This window comes from Lycium ferocissimum, chromosome 11, assembly GCF_029784015.1.
Source record: "Lycium ferocissimum isolate CSIRO_LF1 chromosome 11, AGI_CSIRO_Lferr_CH_V1, whole genome shotgun sequence".
NCBI classification, from domain to species: Eukaryota; Viridiplantae; Streptophyta; class Magnoliopsida; order Solanales; family Solanaceae; genus Lycium; species Lycium ferocissimum.
In genome coordinates, this window is record NC_081352.1 from 15586788 (window position 1) to 15601997 (window position 15210).

The window sequence follows — 15210 nt, forward strand, 5'->3', positions numbered from 1 at the left end:
GATATATTTATTTCTCAATCCTCTTTATGATGTCCCTCTTTTGGACTCATAACGATTCCTTTATCGTGTTTGTGTGTGTGGGGGGGGGGGGGGGGGGGGGAGGGGAAGGAGTTTGTGATGAATACATAAGCAAAACTACGAGAGTGTGCATAAAGTAATCCTTCATCGAAGTTGCACATAACTACAAGGGGAAGCTCCAAGTGGTCTTTTGCCAAATTTCGACGGGCCAAAAGTAGATCAACTTCTAAACTTAATTCCAACTGATCCAGAAGGTATTTCACTTTAATTTTTGATACGTTGTAGTCCTCTAAGTCTAATTGAATAGTAATTAAATATTAAAATTTTCATTTTTTATATTCATATTAGTTTATAGCTTTACAAAATCTAAAAAAACTATAGCTATTTCTTAAACAATAACATCCATCATAAAGTTAATAAACGATCCAAAGTGTGTCTAACATAAAAGACTCTAAATAAATCTAAATAGGATTCTTGTCATTATTTGATGAAGAGTCACGTCTACGAGAAGAAGGTGTAGCTAGGTAAGCCGGCTATGATGAGAGACATACGTGATTGGAGTATTTGATCAACTTGCTCAGTCACCTCTTGCTGCACTTCTTGTCTCATTCTTCACGCAATTCTTGTCGCATTTCTTCTTCCATTTCTTGATTCTCTGATCTCTGCTCTCATCTCATTCTTCATCTCTTCCTTCATTTCTTGCATACATTGTCTGACACATTCATTCACCCGAGCATCAAAGTCTAGATCTGGATGCCAAGATGTTGAAGTGGAGGATGCACCAACATGTCTATAAAGAGGTGCTTGACAACCAAGACCATAAATGCGCGTCTTCTTAACCCCGCCAACTTCATCCAAATAAATTTGCGAGAAATTAACCGTTGGAGGCTCATGGGATCCATCTTCAAGCTGTGATGCAGATGCAATCTTAGATATTACGGCATCTTGAAAGCAACAAAGTACGACATAAATATTATAATAATATTTTCGAAAGAAAAACCATCAAGAAATAATCAGAAGCAACAAAGTAGAAACATTAAATGTTAAAATAACACCTTAAGGAAATAATTATTTGATATAAGAAGATCTAACTTTTCCCATACGAATTGCATTACTTGTTTGGCGTCAACTTGTCACACTTTTCAAATGAAGAATAGTATGTTTCAACACATGTTCTATAGCTTGGATACGCAATTATGTAACTGAAAGAGGTTACAGAGAGAAGGGAACCACCGCAAGAAATACACACTAAGGTGACCAGAAGGACTCTAAATACCATCTGAGCAACTAGTTAATCAATGCTTGGGAATTATAAGGAATCAACTAAAAGAAAAGACTGGAAGTCACTTAAAATGGCAGGTCCTTCTGATTTTCTTAGCTAATTCCTCCTCTACAAGTCATAGTTAGTTTATTGGTTAGTGCCTGTAGAACTTTTAGTAGACGACTATTAATATGGCACCTTCCACTTACCTTGATAGTGCACATCTTGTTTTGCCAATTGTAATGTTGTTTTTCTTCTTCAATAAAAAGGTTTCGCATGATATTCAGGTCATAAGAGACCTCAAAGCAATGAGTATTTCCTTACAGTTTTTTGAAAAAATAAAAAAAACTAATAATAGTTTCCCATGTGTTTTCCTTGTAGTCATACATAATAATAACAAGACATCTGTTAATAATGAGATACCAATAAATAAATAATTATGACCTCAAAGCAGTGAGTATTTCCATACAATTTTTGGAAAAAAAAAACCTAATAATAGTTTCCCGTGTGTTTTCCTTGTAGTCATACGTAATAACAAGACATCTTTTAATAATGAGATACCAATAAATAAATAATTTGCTAATAGTTACCATAGTCTAATAGAAGGTATTGCACAGAACCATGTAAATAAATGAAAAGCAGAGCACTTACAGTCCTTGCTAAAAAAAAAAAAAAAAATTAAATAAACATCATGTACGGAAATAGATAGTTCTCTATGGTTTGTAACATTGGAGAAAAGAAACGTGACAACTGTTAGCGCAAAAGATTTTTAGTTATTCTCTGTGCATTCATCTCAGACATGCTTTGCAGCACCGTAATTAACAACGTATGATAAATTTAGATAGAAGTTTTACATGAGATATTGGATTTGCTAGCACCAGTTAAAACAACAATATAGTATAACATGTTCATAATTAAACAAAAAATATAACCTTGTTTAGAGAAACAATGTTTAATAAACTTTCAAAAAGGTAAAAAGAAGCAGCAAATGAAGGTTGGCCATCTTCATAAAGTATTTTCTTCCCTTTTTTGCGAATACTTTAGGCATTTTGATTTAAGTCTATCCTGGATTGTGTTCTATGGGTTAGACGAGCAATTATATAACTGATCCAAATCATATATCAAGCATAATTCAAATTAAAACTCAGATAAAAAATTTGTCAAAAGCTCTATTTTTTAATGGTTTAATTTCATGATCAAATTAGGGTTAAACATGAGGGATGATTTAAGCCAAAAACTCGACACAAATCTAGAAAGATAAATAGCAATGCTTATGTCCAGAAAAAAAAAAAATAGCAACGCTTACGTCACTTACATATGTGCTCTTAGACTTCTGGTCCACAAACTCATTATTCGCCTTGAGATGTGTCTTCTTCAGAAGCTCATGTGGATGAGGTGGTCTTTCTAGATCTATACCCTAAAATGAAATTGCATTACCAGATTAATACATAAGGACTAGCTTTGAAGAAATTATAACTTAGCTATTTAAAAATGAATATACCAGTAGTCTTGCATGTTCTCGGTGAGTTCTAGAGCTTCCTGTATGGCGTGAGGGGCCAGATCCTTCGCCACCTTTTTCACTTAGTCGATTTTTTGAACATTGTGCAAACTTGGATTTAAAGCCTTAGTCTCCCAATGAGGCTTCCAGCTATCCCAAATAGATACTAAGATATGTTTGCGCTTCTTCTCACATGCTCTTGCTTCAGATAACATACCCTTGTATTGTTCTGCACATATGCTCATAAACGCATCCTTTATGGAACCTTCAATTGCAATATCCCATCGAAATCTTTTCTGTTTTAAAAGAACAAAAGAAAAACAATACATGGAATTGTTTTAATTGTACAAAGTTCATTACTGAAATGATAATTAGTAAAAATTTACCTTAAACTCCTCCCAATAGAAATCCTTTGTCTCTGGTGTAACGAATTTCCAATTATGTCCTTCGTGATCCAGCTTCTCCTTGAAGATTTTTGTGACTGCTCGAGCTACATTATTATTTGGATCCGGGCTTGAATAAGTGATAAGCCTAACAATTTTACACTCACCAGTCAGGTAAAAGATAACACATAAGCGAAAAAATAAGGCAGATTACTTGCTACTACAATAGGTCCAGTGAAACAACCCTTGATACTACATAGAAACTGGGACAAGATAATATTGCAGCCATTCTAAAGGGAACATGTGTACAAAGTGCGTGAGCGTCGAGTCTCAGGCAACAAAGTCATCAAGAGAATTTAAGCAAACAATTAATGACATGGAAACATGAAGTGCACTATCAAATGAAACATACACCACATACAAGAAATCATATACGCGGCATTGCTAAACACATAGATAAATTCATGTTGAAGGCCTTAATAATGCCATCAATTCTACCACTGTTTTAGTACTACTCATCGCCACAGTCGCCTTACTTCATATAAAATATAAGACAAATGGTTTGACTAATAAGACAACTCCATAAGCATATATTGATTTGCAACCATTGCACCATATTGAAAAAGGATAAGCTCTCAACTTTCTCCCATTTCTTGAACAAGAGCACCTTGTTGCTACAACAGATAAATCAAATGGCCTATTCATTTGAAGTCCTTGGCCTGCCATATTTAAAAAGATAAGAGGCTCGTGCCATTCCTCTAGTTTCTTTGTAAGAACGTCCTGGTGCTAGAGCAGAACAACAACTATCAAAGCACAAAGATTGCATATGCATAAGAGCTCAACGTAGACATCTATAGACCGCAACATTCTTTCTTCATAGACTTAATGAAAATGAAATAATTACTAGTTCAAAATTCAACCTCTTTATATGTAGATAGTGAGAGACGATCTTGTTGTTTGATAATATCACAGGAAGATTTTTGTAGTCAAAATTACTCATAGACTATCCACTCATAATCAAAGTCATTTTATTCAGAAACATGGTATGACAACTAAATTGTCTTCTTTAAAACAAATAAGTTTTTTTACATGTCAATAACAAGAAAATCGTCCCCAAACCATTAGTCCAGACTATGTATACTATATGCAGATGCTAAACATCAATCTCATATCAATTCACAAAGATGGATTGATACATACAATATAAGCATGAAACCAAAATTAATAAAAATGTAAATGGTGTGGCACTTGTACTCTTACCCTCCAAGGACGATTTCAATTTGGATATGAGTACCATCAATTGTATTTGAAGATCTTGCTGATCCTATTTCATCTCTAGGTGTATCAAGCCCAGAAGATGATGATGGTACAGATCTATTGACTGTTGCGACTGAATGTGGTGTTTCTGGTGCCGAGGATTCAGGTGATATTGGTGTTTGATTAGGTGCGAGAGTAAACATAGGATGGGATGACAGCGGATTCACATTCCTTTTTCAGAATATCTACTTGGTCCACCTCCCCTAGGTGCCATATCTGCGATTTCAAAGCTACCTGTAGATGATCAAATAACATAATTAATGAAAATCATGATCGGATCTATGAGTAATTAATTGACATATCACTTCAAGAACAAGATGTCTTTGAAAAGTTAAGAATACATATTTTAATTCAGACATGGCAGATAAAAAGATAAAAACTTGAAGAGGAACAAATTTATTCCATCACTATTTCTTAATGTAGTTCTAGAATCAGCAACTTCTCTCACAAAAATGAGAGCGAGGGATAACGGTTCAAACAAACAACCTGAAAAACTATTAATACAAATACTTATACTGGTGACAAAGAAATGTTAATTGACAAGATCTCAAATTCAAGAAATAAAAAATCCAACAGTAAAAACAACGTATAGACTATGTTTCTGTCACTCTAACGCTTATAAAAATCTTATTTTTGTAGAAAGGTTTTTATGAATTTTATCCTAATTATATCATTAGTTTAGATAGATAAATTTTCTGAAGCAAATCGAACTTATGTTTATGCAATCAGCAAAAAAGCTCCCAGACACTTTTCCCAAGGCAATGACCTAGAAGGTCTCTTTGGTCGGTGCTTTCCACTCCGGTGATCCTTCCGATCACCGGAAAACACCCCTTCTCTCTCTCCTCCTCTCTCTATCTCTATCAAAACCTCCCTTTCTTCTCTCTCTCCTCTTTTTCTTTCTTCCTCACCTCGTTCGAATTCATCGTTTTTTTCAATCTATGGGGAAACAAACTTTTTTTATATCGGGGGATAAATCTTTTGAATTAATTAGCACAGGGACTCTCGGATCGGTTGGTATTCTCTCATCGAAAGGAGCGCCGCTTCACTAGCAGAATTAATGTCGATGAAAAGAACTTAAGATGGATTTGCAATGCTATGAAGCAAGCATCAAAGGGAACAGGGATCTCTACGAGAGATGGGGAAGAACCGAGCAACAATTTCTTTACGGTTTATCAAAATTACAACATCTATGGTAGATTTGTAAGACTGGAAGTGTGGCAAGGCGAAAGGAAATCGGCGGTGATTATTCGGGAGGTGAAGTACAACATCGAGGGTAGATATCACAGACAAAATCCTTCGATTCTTGGGAAGCCCCAACATCAATGGACCATTCCGCCCACCTTCTCCTTTGAAGAAAACCTTTTACGATGCTGCAAAAAAATTGGAAAATGGCTGGAAAAGTCGACATCCACATCTCCAAAGGTGGGGTGAAGCGAGCACCCCTCTCTAGGTGCTCGATTGGCGTCTTCAACGATCCTTTCAACATCGCCCCAACTCTAAAATCATTCGAAATGGTTTTGAGTAGGTGGAAGATCAACGCCGGACTCGCAGTAACCCCCGTGGATCATAATTGTTTCTCTTTGAATTTCCATCTAGGCATGAGGCGATGAGAACAATAGCAAGGGACCGGTTCGGAAAGGGAGACACCTTGCCCTTCAATGGTGGACTACGGATTTTGGCACAATCTCGCAGTCCAATAGGCCGGAAAATATATGGGTAAAAGCTTTTGGAGTTCCTCTCAATGCATGGACATCGACAACTTTCAAATCCATTGGGATCCGTACGGTGGTTACATTGGAGAAGATGAAGATACGAAAAACAGAATCACCTTTATGGGCTCGAATATGCATCGTAAACACCGGAACGAGATTCCGGCAAGAATTGGAGTTGTTCTTGAGGTTTGAAATTTGAAATTGCAATTATCTCGAGTACCGGTCCAAGCCAATACCTGGTTACCGTGGGCAATCGAGATATCGTATTTTCCAGAGAATTCACGTGCCGCGCAACAAAAAAAAAGGGAAGGGCCCTACATTTGCGTACAAGAGTCACGTGAGGGGCATGAGCTTGAGGTTTAATGAGCCAGCAAAACATATAACCAAAGTAAAAGCCTGCCCAAAATTTTAAAGGAAAAGGGGTATTGGGCTCATTTAATGGTTACTACTCAAAAGGCCCACATCGAAAAGGCAAAGGAAAAGACCTAATTTTACTTCTTCTTGAAAGAAAAGGGGAATACGGCCGACCCATGTATACGAGGTGCTCCCCTTTGAGCATCAAAATTCCTTCGACCCTTTGGCAAACAGAACCGTATGCGAACGGCGTCAGTGCCGAAGAAAGAGGAGATCCCACCAATGCGGATGATAATTCGGAGCGACATCACGCATGCCACACTGTGGTCGAATCGATTTGGAATCGACCTCTCTTTGAATTCTTTCAATGATTTTCTTCCCCTTCCATGGTACGATAGAGTAGACCATTGCATGCCGGTGGTGGACAAGCCTACGAGGATAGAAACATCGAGATGGACAAAAATTACGATGGTCAAAGCTTTCAAAGCATTTGGGGTCAATGCGGCAGGATTTGAACACGACATCTTTGATATTATTCTAAGGATGGAGGAGAGACAAAAGGCTAGGAGCAGTGCAAGTCAAAAAAAGGGGAGGAGTAAAGGGGAATCAGAACTTAAAAAATTTGGCATGGGGGCTTCAGGACAACAATGAAAGAAAGGGTAGGGGCAGGTTTCAAAACTCTTCTTCCGTATGAAGGTTAAAATCCTTACCGGAATGTGCGGGGCCTCAATGACAGGAATAAAAGGAGACAAGGAGTCTCTAATTCGAACCTGGAGAGTTGATTTTGTTTGCCTATAGAAGACCAAAATTGGGGGTTGGAATAATTATTTGTCTAGTCAAATTTGGGGAAGCAGATGGGCTTCATGGGCTGAACTCAAGGCTAACGGGAGCAAAGGGGGAATAATTGTACTGTGGGATAGGAGGTTGTGGAATTGTGTAGATACTCAACAAGGGGTTTTTTCAATTACTTGCAGATTCGAAAGCTTAACTGAAGACTTCAAATGGGCACTTACAGGGGTGCATGGACCACATACAAACCCTGAAACACTTGAATTTTGGCATGAACTGCAAATGCGTGAGGTTTATGGTCGGATCAATGGGTAATTCTTTTGGAGATTACAACATTTGCAGATATGAAAGTGAAAGACTTAACTACTCTAGGAGGTCCAAGGCAATGCGTGATTTCTCTAACATCATTCGGGAGGGCCGGAACTAATTGATCCTCCCTTAAATGGAGCTCAATTTACTTGGTCCAGGGCGAGAACCACAATCAAGCCTCAAGAATTGATAGATTCTTATACTCAAATGAATAGAGTGATGCATTCAAAGATGTGGAAGCGGTAGCAATGCCTAGGGCAAAATCTCGCATCACAAACCAATTGTCTGGAAAGTGGTGATTGGGTACCAAATCCCTTTTATTTTAAATTTGAAAACATGTGGCTCAAGTATGAAGGGTTTATGGAAATGGTAAAGGAATGGTGGCAATCCTATACTATTTACAGTTCTCCGACTTCATTTTTATTCGAAGCTTAGGTCACGAAGAAGGACATCTCAACATGGAATAGGGATGTTTATGGCGTGTTTGGCTAATAGAAGACTCAAGGCTCGGGATGATCTCAAGATATTGGATCGATAGGCCGACCGGAGAGTACAAACGGTGATGAGAAGTTCAAAGCTTTTAATCTGAAACTAGAGCTCCAGCAGAAGAGATATCTTGGAGGCAAAAATCCAGGTGCTCTTGGCTTAAAGAAGGGAATAGGAACACTAAGTACTTTCAGAGAATTGCAAACTCTCAAAGAAGGTACAACTGCATTGACAGACTCTTGGTAGAGCAAGAACTCATAGAGGACAAGGATCAAATAAAGGAGGAAATCTTGAATTACTATCGACTCTATATACGAGAAAAGGAGCCATGGAGACCAACAACAACTTTTGAGAATCGACCTCACTAACAGAGAGAGCAAGGGTCCGAGTTACCTTTTGAAGAGGCGAAATTTTGGCAACACTAAATTCTTGTGCTCGATAAGGCGCCGGCCCGATGGGTTTACCATTCTTTTTTCCGAAAGCGTGGAACTTTATCAAATCGGATTTAATGGGGCTATCAATCACTTCCACCTCAATTGCCACATGGAGAGGTCCTATAATGCTTCTTTCATAGCCCTCATCCCCAAAAGAAAGCGGGCAAGGCAGAGCTCGGGGACTATGGACCTATTAGCCTAATAGGAAGTGTATACGATTGTGGCCAAAGCACTAGCAGAGAGACTGAAGGGGGTCATTAGCAAGCTGATTTCGAACAACAAAGTGCTTTCCTCAAGAATAGGCAAATTACGATGCTTCCTTGATTGCTAATGAGGTTCTTACTTTGGAGAATCAATAGTGGTGAATCGGGTCTTTTATGCAAATTAGACATTGAAAAAGCTTTTGACCAATTGAGTTGGTCCTTCCTCATTGATATCTAAAACAGATGGGATTTGGAGAAAGGTGGATAAGGTGGATAAAATTCGTATTTCAACCGTGAAATACTACGTGTTAATAGAAGTCCGGTTGGTTTCTTTTCCCCGGAAAGGGCTTAAGACAAGGGATCCTCTTTCCCCTTTTCATTTCATTCTGCAATGGAAGGTCTCATTCAAATGCTTCGAAAAGCCAAGGAACTTCAAAGGATTAAAGGTTTTCGGGTGGGATGTAATCCAAATAACTCAATCAATATCTCACATACGCTATATGCGGATGACACATTGATATTCTCATGGGTCTTTGAAAGATCCCAAGTTGTCAATCTCAACCTCATTTTGCTCCTTTATAAAGCTTTAACGGAGGCTTGCACATAAACATGCTCAAGAGTACTATATTTCCGATCAACGAGGTTCATAACTTGGATGAATTAGCGAGAAATTCTTTGTTGCGAAATGGTTCCTTCCCCCACCACCTACCTCGGACTCCTCGGGTGCCAAATTCAAGTCTAGTGGAATATGGAATGGTGTGATAGAAAGAGTGGAGAAAAGGCTTGCAACATGGCAAATGCGTACCTCTCTATGGGAGGTAGGTCGACTTTGATTAGTAGTGTGCTTGACAGCATCCCAACCTACATCATGTCATTATTTCCTATGCCAGTCTACTGTCTTAAAACAATTAAACGATTAAGGAGGAGATTCTTATGGGAAGGAAGCGTTAGAGACTCACAAATTCTCTCGGTGAAATGGCCTATAGTCACTCGGCCAAAAGCTAATGGTGGACTAGGCATCGGGAATCTAAAACTACATAATCGAGTTTGTTAATGAAATGGTTGTGGAGGTATGGTCAACCGGAAGACGGATTCTTGGAAAAAGATAATTATTGCCAAATATGGAGCTCGGAATCATTGGAGTCCTAAGGATAGCACATTTCCACATGGGGTTGGCCCCCGGAAACATATCGAGCGGCTTCCATCAAGCCCTCTTTCGTAACATGTCTTATAAAGTGGGCAATGGTTTGAATGTGAAATTCGGAAAGATAGGTGGATTGGAAATGAATTAATGAAGGACTCTTATCCTAGCATATTCCTTATTGCCAGCGACAAGGACTCTATTGCTCAAAATAGAGAGGACAACACTTGGAGGCCACTTACTAAGAAGGAACCTAAATGGCCTGGAGATCAATGATTTGATTGCTCTCCTAGCCACACCGAGGTTTTTATCTTTCTTGATCGGGAACGACAAAATCTTATGGGAAGTTCAAAGGAAAAGAATTTCACGGTCATGAAGGATACAATGTTTTGTGCTCTCATAATGTGCTTGACGATTAGCCCCTGAAGTATGTTTGGAGAACAAAAATGCCACTCAAAGTCTCTGCTTCACTTGGACAGCTCTTAAAGAAAGCGACCTTAACTCGGGACAACCTCCGCAAAAGGAAAATCTCACTAGTTAACGAGATGCTATCTATGCCACCAAAGCTTAGAAAGTGTCAATCACTTACTTCTTCACCGCCTTGTCACCTCGATATCCGGAATTTGTTCTTATCAATTTTTGGATTATCTTGGAACCTCCTCGGACCATTAAGGAGGCTTACACTAGCCGGATATTTTGGAGAGTTGACAAAACCATCAAGAAGGTCCGGGAAATGATCCCGGCGGTCATCTTTTGGGTCGTGTGGAATGAAAGAAACCGCAGGTGTTTTGATGGGTTATCAACTCCAACACATTCAACGAAGGCTAAATGCTTAGTTCTTTTGTTTAGCTGGAATTTTCTTACTCTCGTTAATAGCATTGACAGTTTTTGGACTTTGTTAGCTCCATGGTACTAGTATAGCTTTTATGTAATGGAGGCTAACATGTTTTTTGCTTCAAAAAGCCCTCTCGGCTTTGCTTGTAGATATGGCACCTTCCAGTTGCCCTATATCAATGACAACATCTTACTTCATCAAAAAAAAAGTTTAGATAGATAAAGAGAGATTGGAAGACATCTTCCTAGCAACAATGAAGGACAAAAGGAAACACAAAAAAGGTCCGGTGTTCCTCAGTTTTTCGGAAAAGAGTGTTTATTTTTTAAAACAAGGAACTAGCGGGGGAAACAAAAAAAAAAAGAAAAAAAGAACAAGTTTTATGCTGTAGGGGGAACGAAATTAGTAGACCTAACAAAATTTTTGAGCCCACTTCACAGCTATGAGAAATCGCCTTATCAAGGAGATTCAAAAACACAAATAGCCATATACTCTCTCTTCTTCTATCAATAACCGATCAACCACAAACTATATAAATGCTATACATTAACCAAACAAATAAAGCATATCAAAAAGATATACAATGGACTGATCAAACAAAATAAACAAGGGGAAAATAAGATTGATTATAGAATACTTACCAGTTAGCTGAAAGGATTGTGAAACTTAAAATTCAAGAGTGACAGACAAATTGGGGGATACTGTAGCTTGAGATTTTCTTTCAGTTGAGATTTACATATAAGTATTGATATGCTAAACGTGGGTTGAAATTAGAGAATAAGAAACTACAATAATGGCGCGAGAGTGTCCATAATTTAGGAGGTGGAGAGTTATGGCGCGAGATGTCTATAATTTAGAGGTGGAGGGTTTAGGCGCCATAAAATTTTACTTCTTTTTTTTTTAGTTTCTTCTTCTGAATTTTTGCTTTTTCTATGGACACTTCCAAATATATACTACTTCTTCCGTTTTTGATGAGGAGTTCTTTGAAAATCTTTTTTAAGATTCTTATACTATTATATTACTAGTAAGTAGTAACTAGTCACATGACTTATATTTGCATCCTTGGTTATTAAATTATTATAAAAAATAGTAATATTTTAATTACACTTAGTTATTTGTACAAATTAATAAATTTTAACTGCACTAAGTTATATTCTTGAACTACAAAATACAAATTAAGTCTAAAAAAAATTTATAACTATTTTTTTTGAAAGCTTGGGTATGAAATTAATATTAATACTAGAATTCATAATAATTGGATGTCATCTGAATATGCAAAGACGAATACATAACTAAAATACTTAGTATTATGTAAAATCAACCATGTAAAAATTCCACACATCATATTTTAATTTTCACATTATATAGAATTTTAATGTACTTTTTGATAGAACACACTTTGTTTCCATGAATTCTTTTCATATGTCCCGATTAATGAGTGTAGCACTAAATTTCACATATGAAAAATTAAAGATAAGAAGAATAGTACCCCCTCTGTCCTAATTTATCTGATACACTTTCCTTTTTAGTCTTTCATTAATCCGACCGAAATCATAATGCGGAAATACTTAGACAATCCGAAATATATCAAAACATCGAACGTAGCCAACATGGCTTAAACCAAAACAATCGAACAATCGCCAACAAGGCTAACATAATAAATATCCGATCGTCGAACCGTGTCTATGAAGCCTCTAAGAATACAAAAATAATAGAGCTATCTATGAAATTGAAATAACCGGATAGACCGACAATGCCCCGAAGGAATTTGGGGCTCACCAGTAGCTGATACGTGCACTTCTAAATAGCCGAGTCATCAACCTCGTATATCGTTACCGCATCGCGAGATGCAGCCCCCAAGCAATAAAAGGGACATCGACATTTGAATTGTACTTGGTATGTAAAGCAACCGAAGCAATAAAATACCGAAACCGAAATCGAAACCGATAATCAGAATCGTAATAGCAAGGAAGTAGAGATATGAATACTCCCTCGCTCGTATCCGAATCATCCGTATTATCCGTGTTTGTATATGTGGGGCCTCGGCCCAATAATAAATGCACGCTATGGCCTCGGCCTAGTAGTAAGGCCAAATGGCCTCGGCCATGTATACGTATACACAAGATCGTGCTGTGCCCTCGGGGCAAAATCACATATGTTTAATTATGGTTAATTAATAAGGACTGAGACCATAACAACAATGAACAATGTTTGAACTGAAATAGACATGCTGGACCGAATTGAAAACACTGACTGTTTCTGAGCATACCGAATTTCTAGATCGAGACTCATGTGGTAACAATACATAAGTCTATAAAGATTACGTGCCGAGTTCATGATATTCAAATTGACAACCATGAACGAATTCTCAGAATCGCAACCCTAAAAGATAACAAGCTTCTACAACATATCATAAAACTAGGGCTAAACTGTATTCTGAGTCAAATTACTGACAAGTATGAAGAATGAGGCGTAGGGAGAATCATGAACATTCCCTAACGTAGATAGTTAGCCTCACATACCTTAATTCCAGCCTTTGAGCGTAATACAATGTTCGTCACCCTTTCAACTTTGATCTATATCAATACAAGTCAAAGGGATTCTATATTAGCAATAATATTCATGCTTTGGTCATCTAAGCATTTTATCAAACACTTGGTGGGCATGAAGCTCCATAACCTTCATTAATGGTGTTTTCTTCACCCAATCCCCATTCTATTACTTCTAGCTGATTCTACAATCTCAATTAGGTGTAATTAACATCATTCTCCATCACCCATATGATTATAACAATCTCAAGTCAACAATCCAAAACCCTACTATAGTTCGTGTAATTCTCTTTACTAAACCCATTTACTATTCTCCCAAGAACTCATCAATTCACTATTATGAATGATTAGAGTGTAGAAGCATTACCTTTTTGACGTTCAATCCTCTTGAATTTGGGTTCTAGGGTTTCCACCTCCAACAATAATGTTCCAATCACAACTCTATGGATTAGAAGGGTTTACTCAAGTTAGAAAGAGATTAGGGACTTGAATTCAATCTAGAATCATGATAAAACTTACCTTGGAGGGTTCTTGAGGCTTGGGACTTGTTCCCTCCGACTTTAGGGTGATTTTTCGTGACTAGGGATGTTAGGAAATAAACCCCAAGCTTAAATATAACTTAAAACGCGAAATCCAACTTTTGACCCGAAACCCGACCTTTTGCGATGGGTCCGCGATGCACGGGAATCGCGCAACATTCTGCAGGTAAATACTCGAGGGGTTGAGCGATCGGCCCGCGAAGCGGAGCCATCGCACGCGCTCTCACGCGCTCTCACGTGCCCCGAGAAGCGGTGTGTGTCGGTTTTACATAGTGTTCGGTAAAATAGGCATAACTTCTTGTACATAGCTATGCTCAAGGCCCATAATATATCGTTCGAAAGCTATTTCAAAGGGCTACAACTTTCATGTTTTATATTTCCTCAAATTCCCAACGAATTTTCACGAAATTTGACTGGAAGGCAGACGTATCAAAAACTTAGCCGATTCTATAGACTTTTAAACGCCTTACTATTAGCCATATTGAGACGATCATATCTCCTTGCTCCGATCTCTGATTGGCCTGGTCCTTATATCGTTAGAAAGCTATTTTTACGTACTACAACTTTCATTGAGGGTACTTTCCCAAATTCCCAACTAATCAAAGAGTTATCACTGCCCGAAGTAGGCCTATCAACCATTTTCGCAAAACGTTCAAACCTTCAATTTTTCCACTAAAACTCTAATGATATGAGTCTAACCTTAGTTCTAAGATACGGGGTGTAACATTATCTCCCCCTTGGGATCATTCGTCCTCGAATGATGGTCTTGGTTATAATCGCGGCTAATTCTGAGACTCTATGGAAGTTTGGCAGCGTTTATTCTGTAACTAAGATACCTAAAACTAACTGACTGAGCCACGTGATCACCGAACCGACCGAATGAATACATGATTACCGAACCGAATGTCTACCGAACTTCGAATACCGAAAACATGGAGATTATACTATAAGGATCTAAATGAAAAGGTTAGTTACCTTCAGCATTTTCTGCTTGCTCTCCAAAGAGATGGGGATATCTGGACTTCATGTCCTCTTCGGCCTCCCACGTAGCCTCTTCAACTTTCTGATTTCTCCATAGTACTTTCACTAAAGCAATCTCTTTAGTTCTCAACTTGCGGATTTGACGATCAAGAATAGCCACTGGGATCTCTTCATAAGACAGGCTATCTTTAACCCCTATGATTTCTGTAGGAACAACTAGAGACGGGTCTCCCATGAACTTCTTCAGAATAGATACATGAAATATTGGGTGTACAGCAGCCAAATTTTGTGGCAATTCTAACTCATAAGCCACTTGCCCGATCCTTTGCAGGATTCTATATGGCCCAATATAGCGGGGACTAAGCTTCCCCTTCTTCCCAAATCTCATAACGCCTTTCATAGGC

The 15210-nt window shown here is 38.1% G+C and overlaps 1 long non-coding RNA gene across 3 annotated transcripts; it reads right to left on the bottom strand.

Moving 5' to 3' along the window:
- Positions 1-387: 387 nt before the first annotated feature.
- On the bottom strand, positions 388-11550 carry LOC132037839 (uncharacterized). Of its 3 annotated transcripts, none has more exons than XR_009410051.1 (5): positions 11379-11550; positions 3164-4693; positions 2781-3073; positions 2595-2696; positions 388-927 (listed from the first exon to the last, which is right to left on the bottom strand). It is a non-coding gene; the product is annotated as an uncharacterized LOC132037839 (long non-coding RNA). The 3 variants fall into 3 exon arrangements; XR_009410052.1 differs by having other exon boundaries at positions 2781-3042; positions 3164-4707; XR_009410050.1 differs by having other exon boundaries at positions 3164-4707.
- Positions 11551-15210: the final 3660 nt, after the last annotated feature.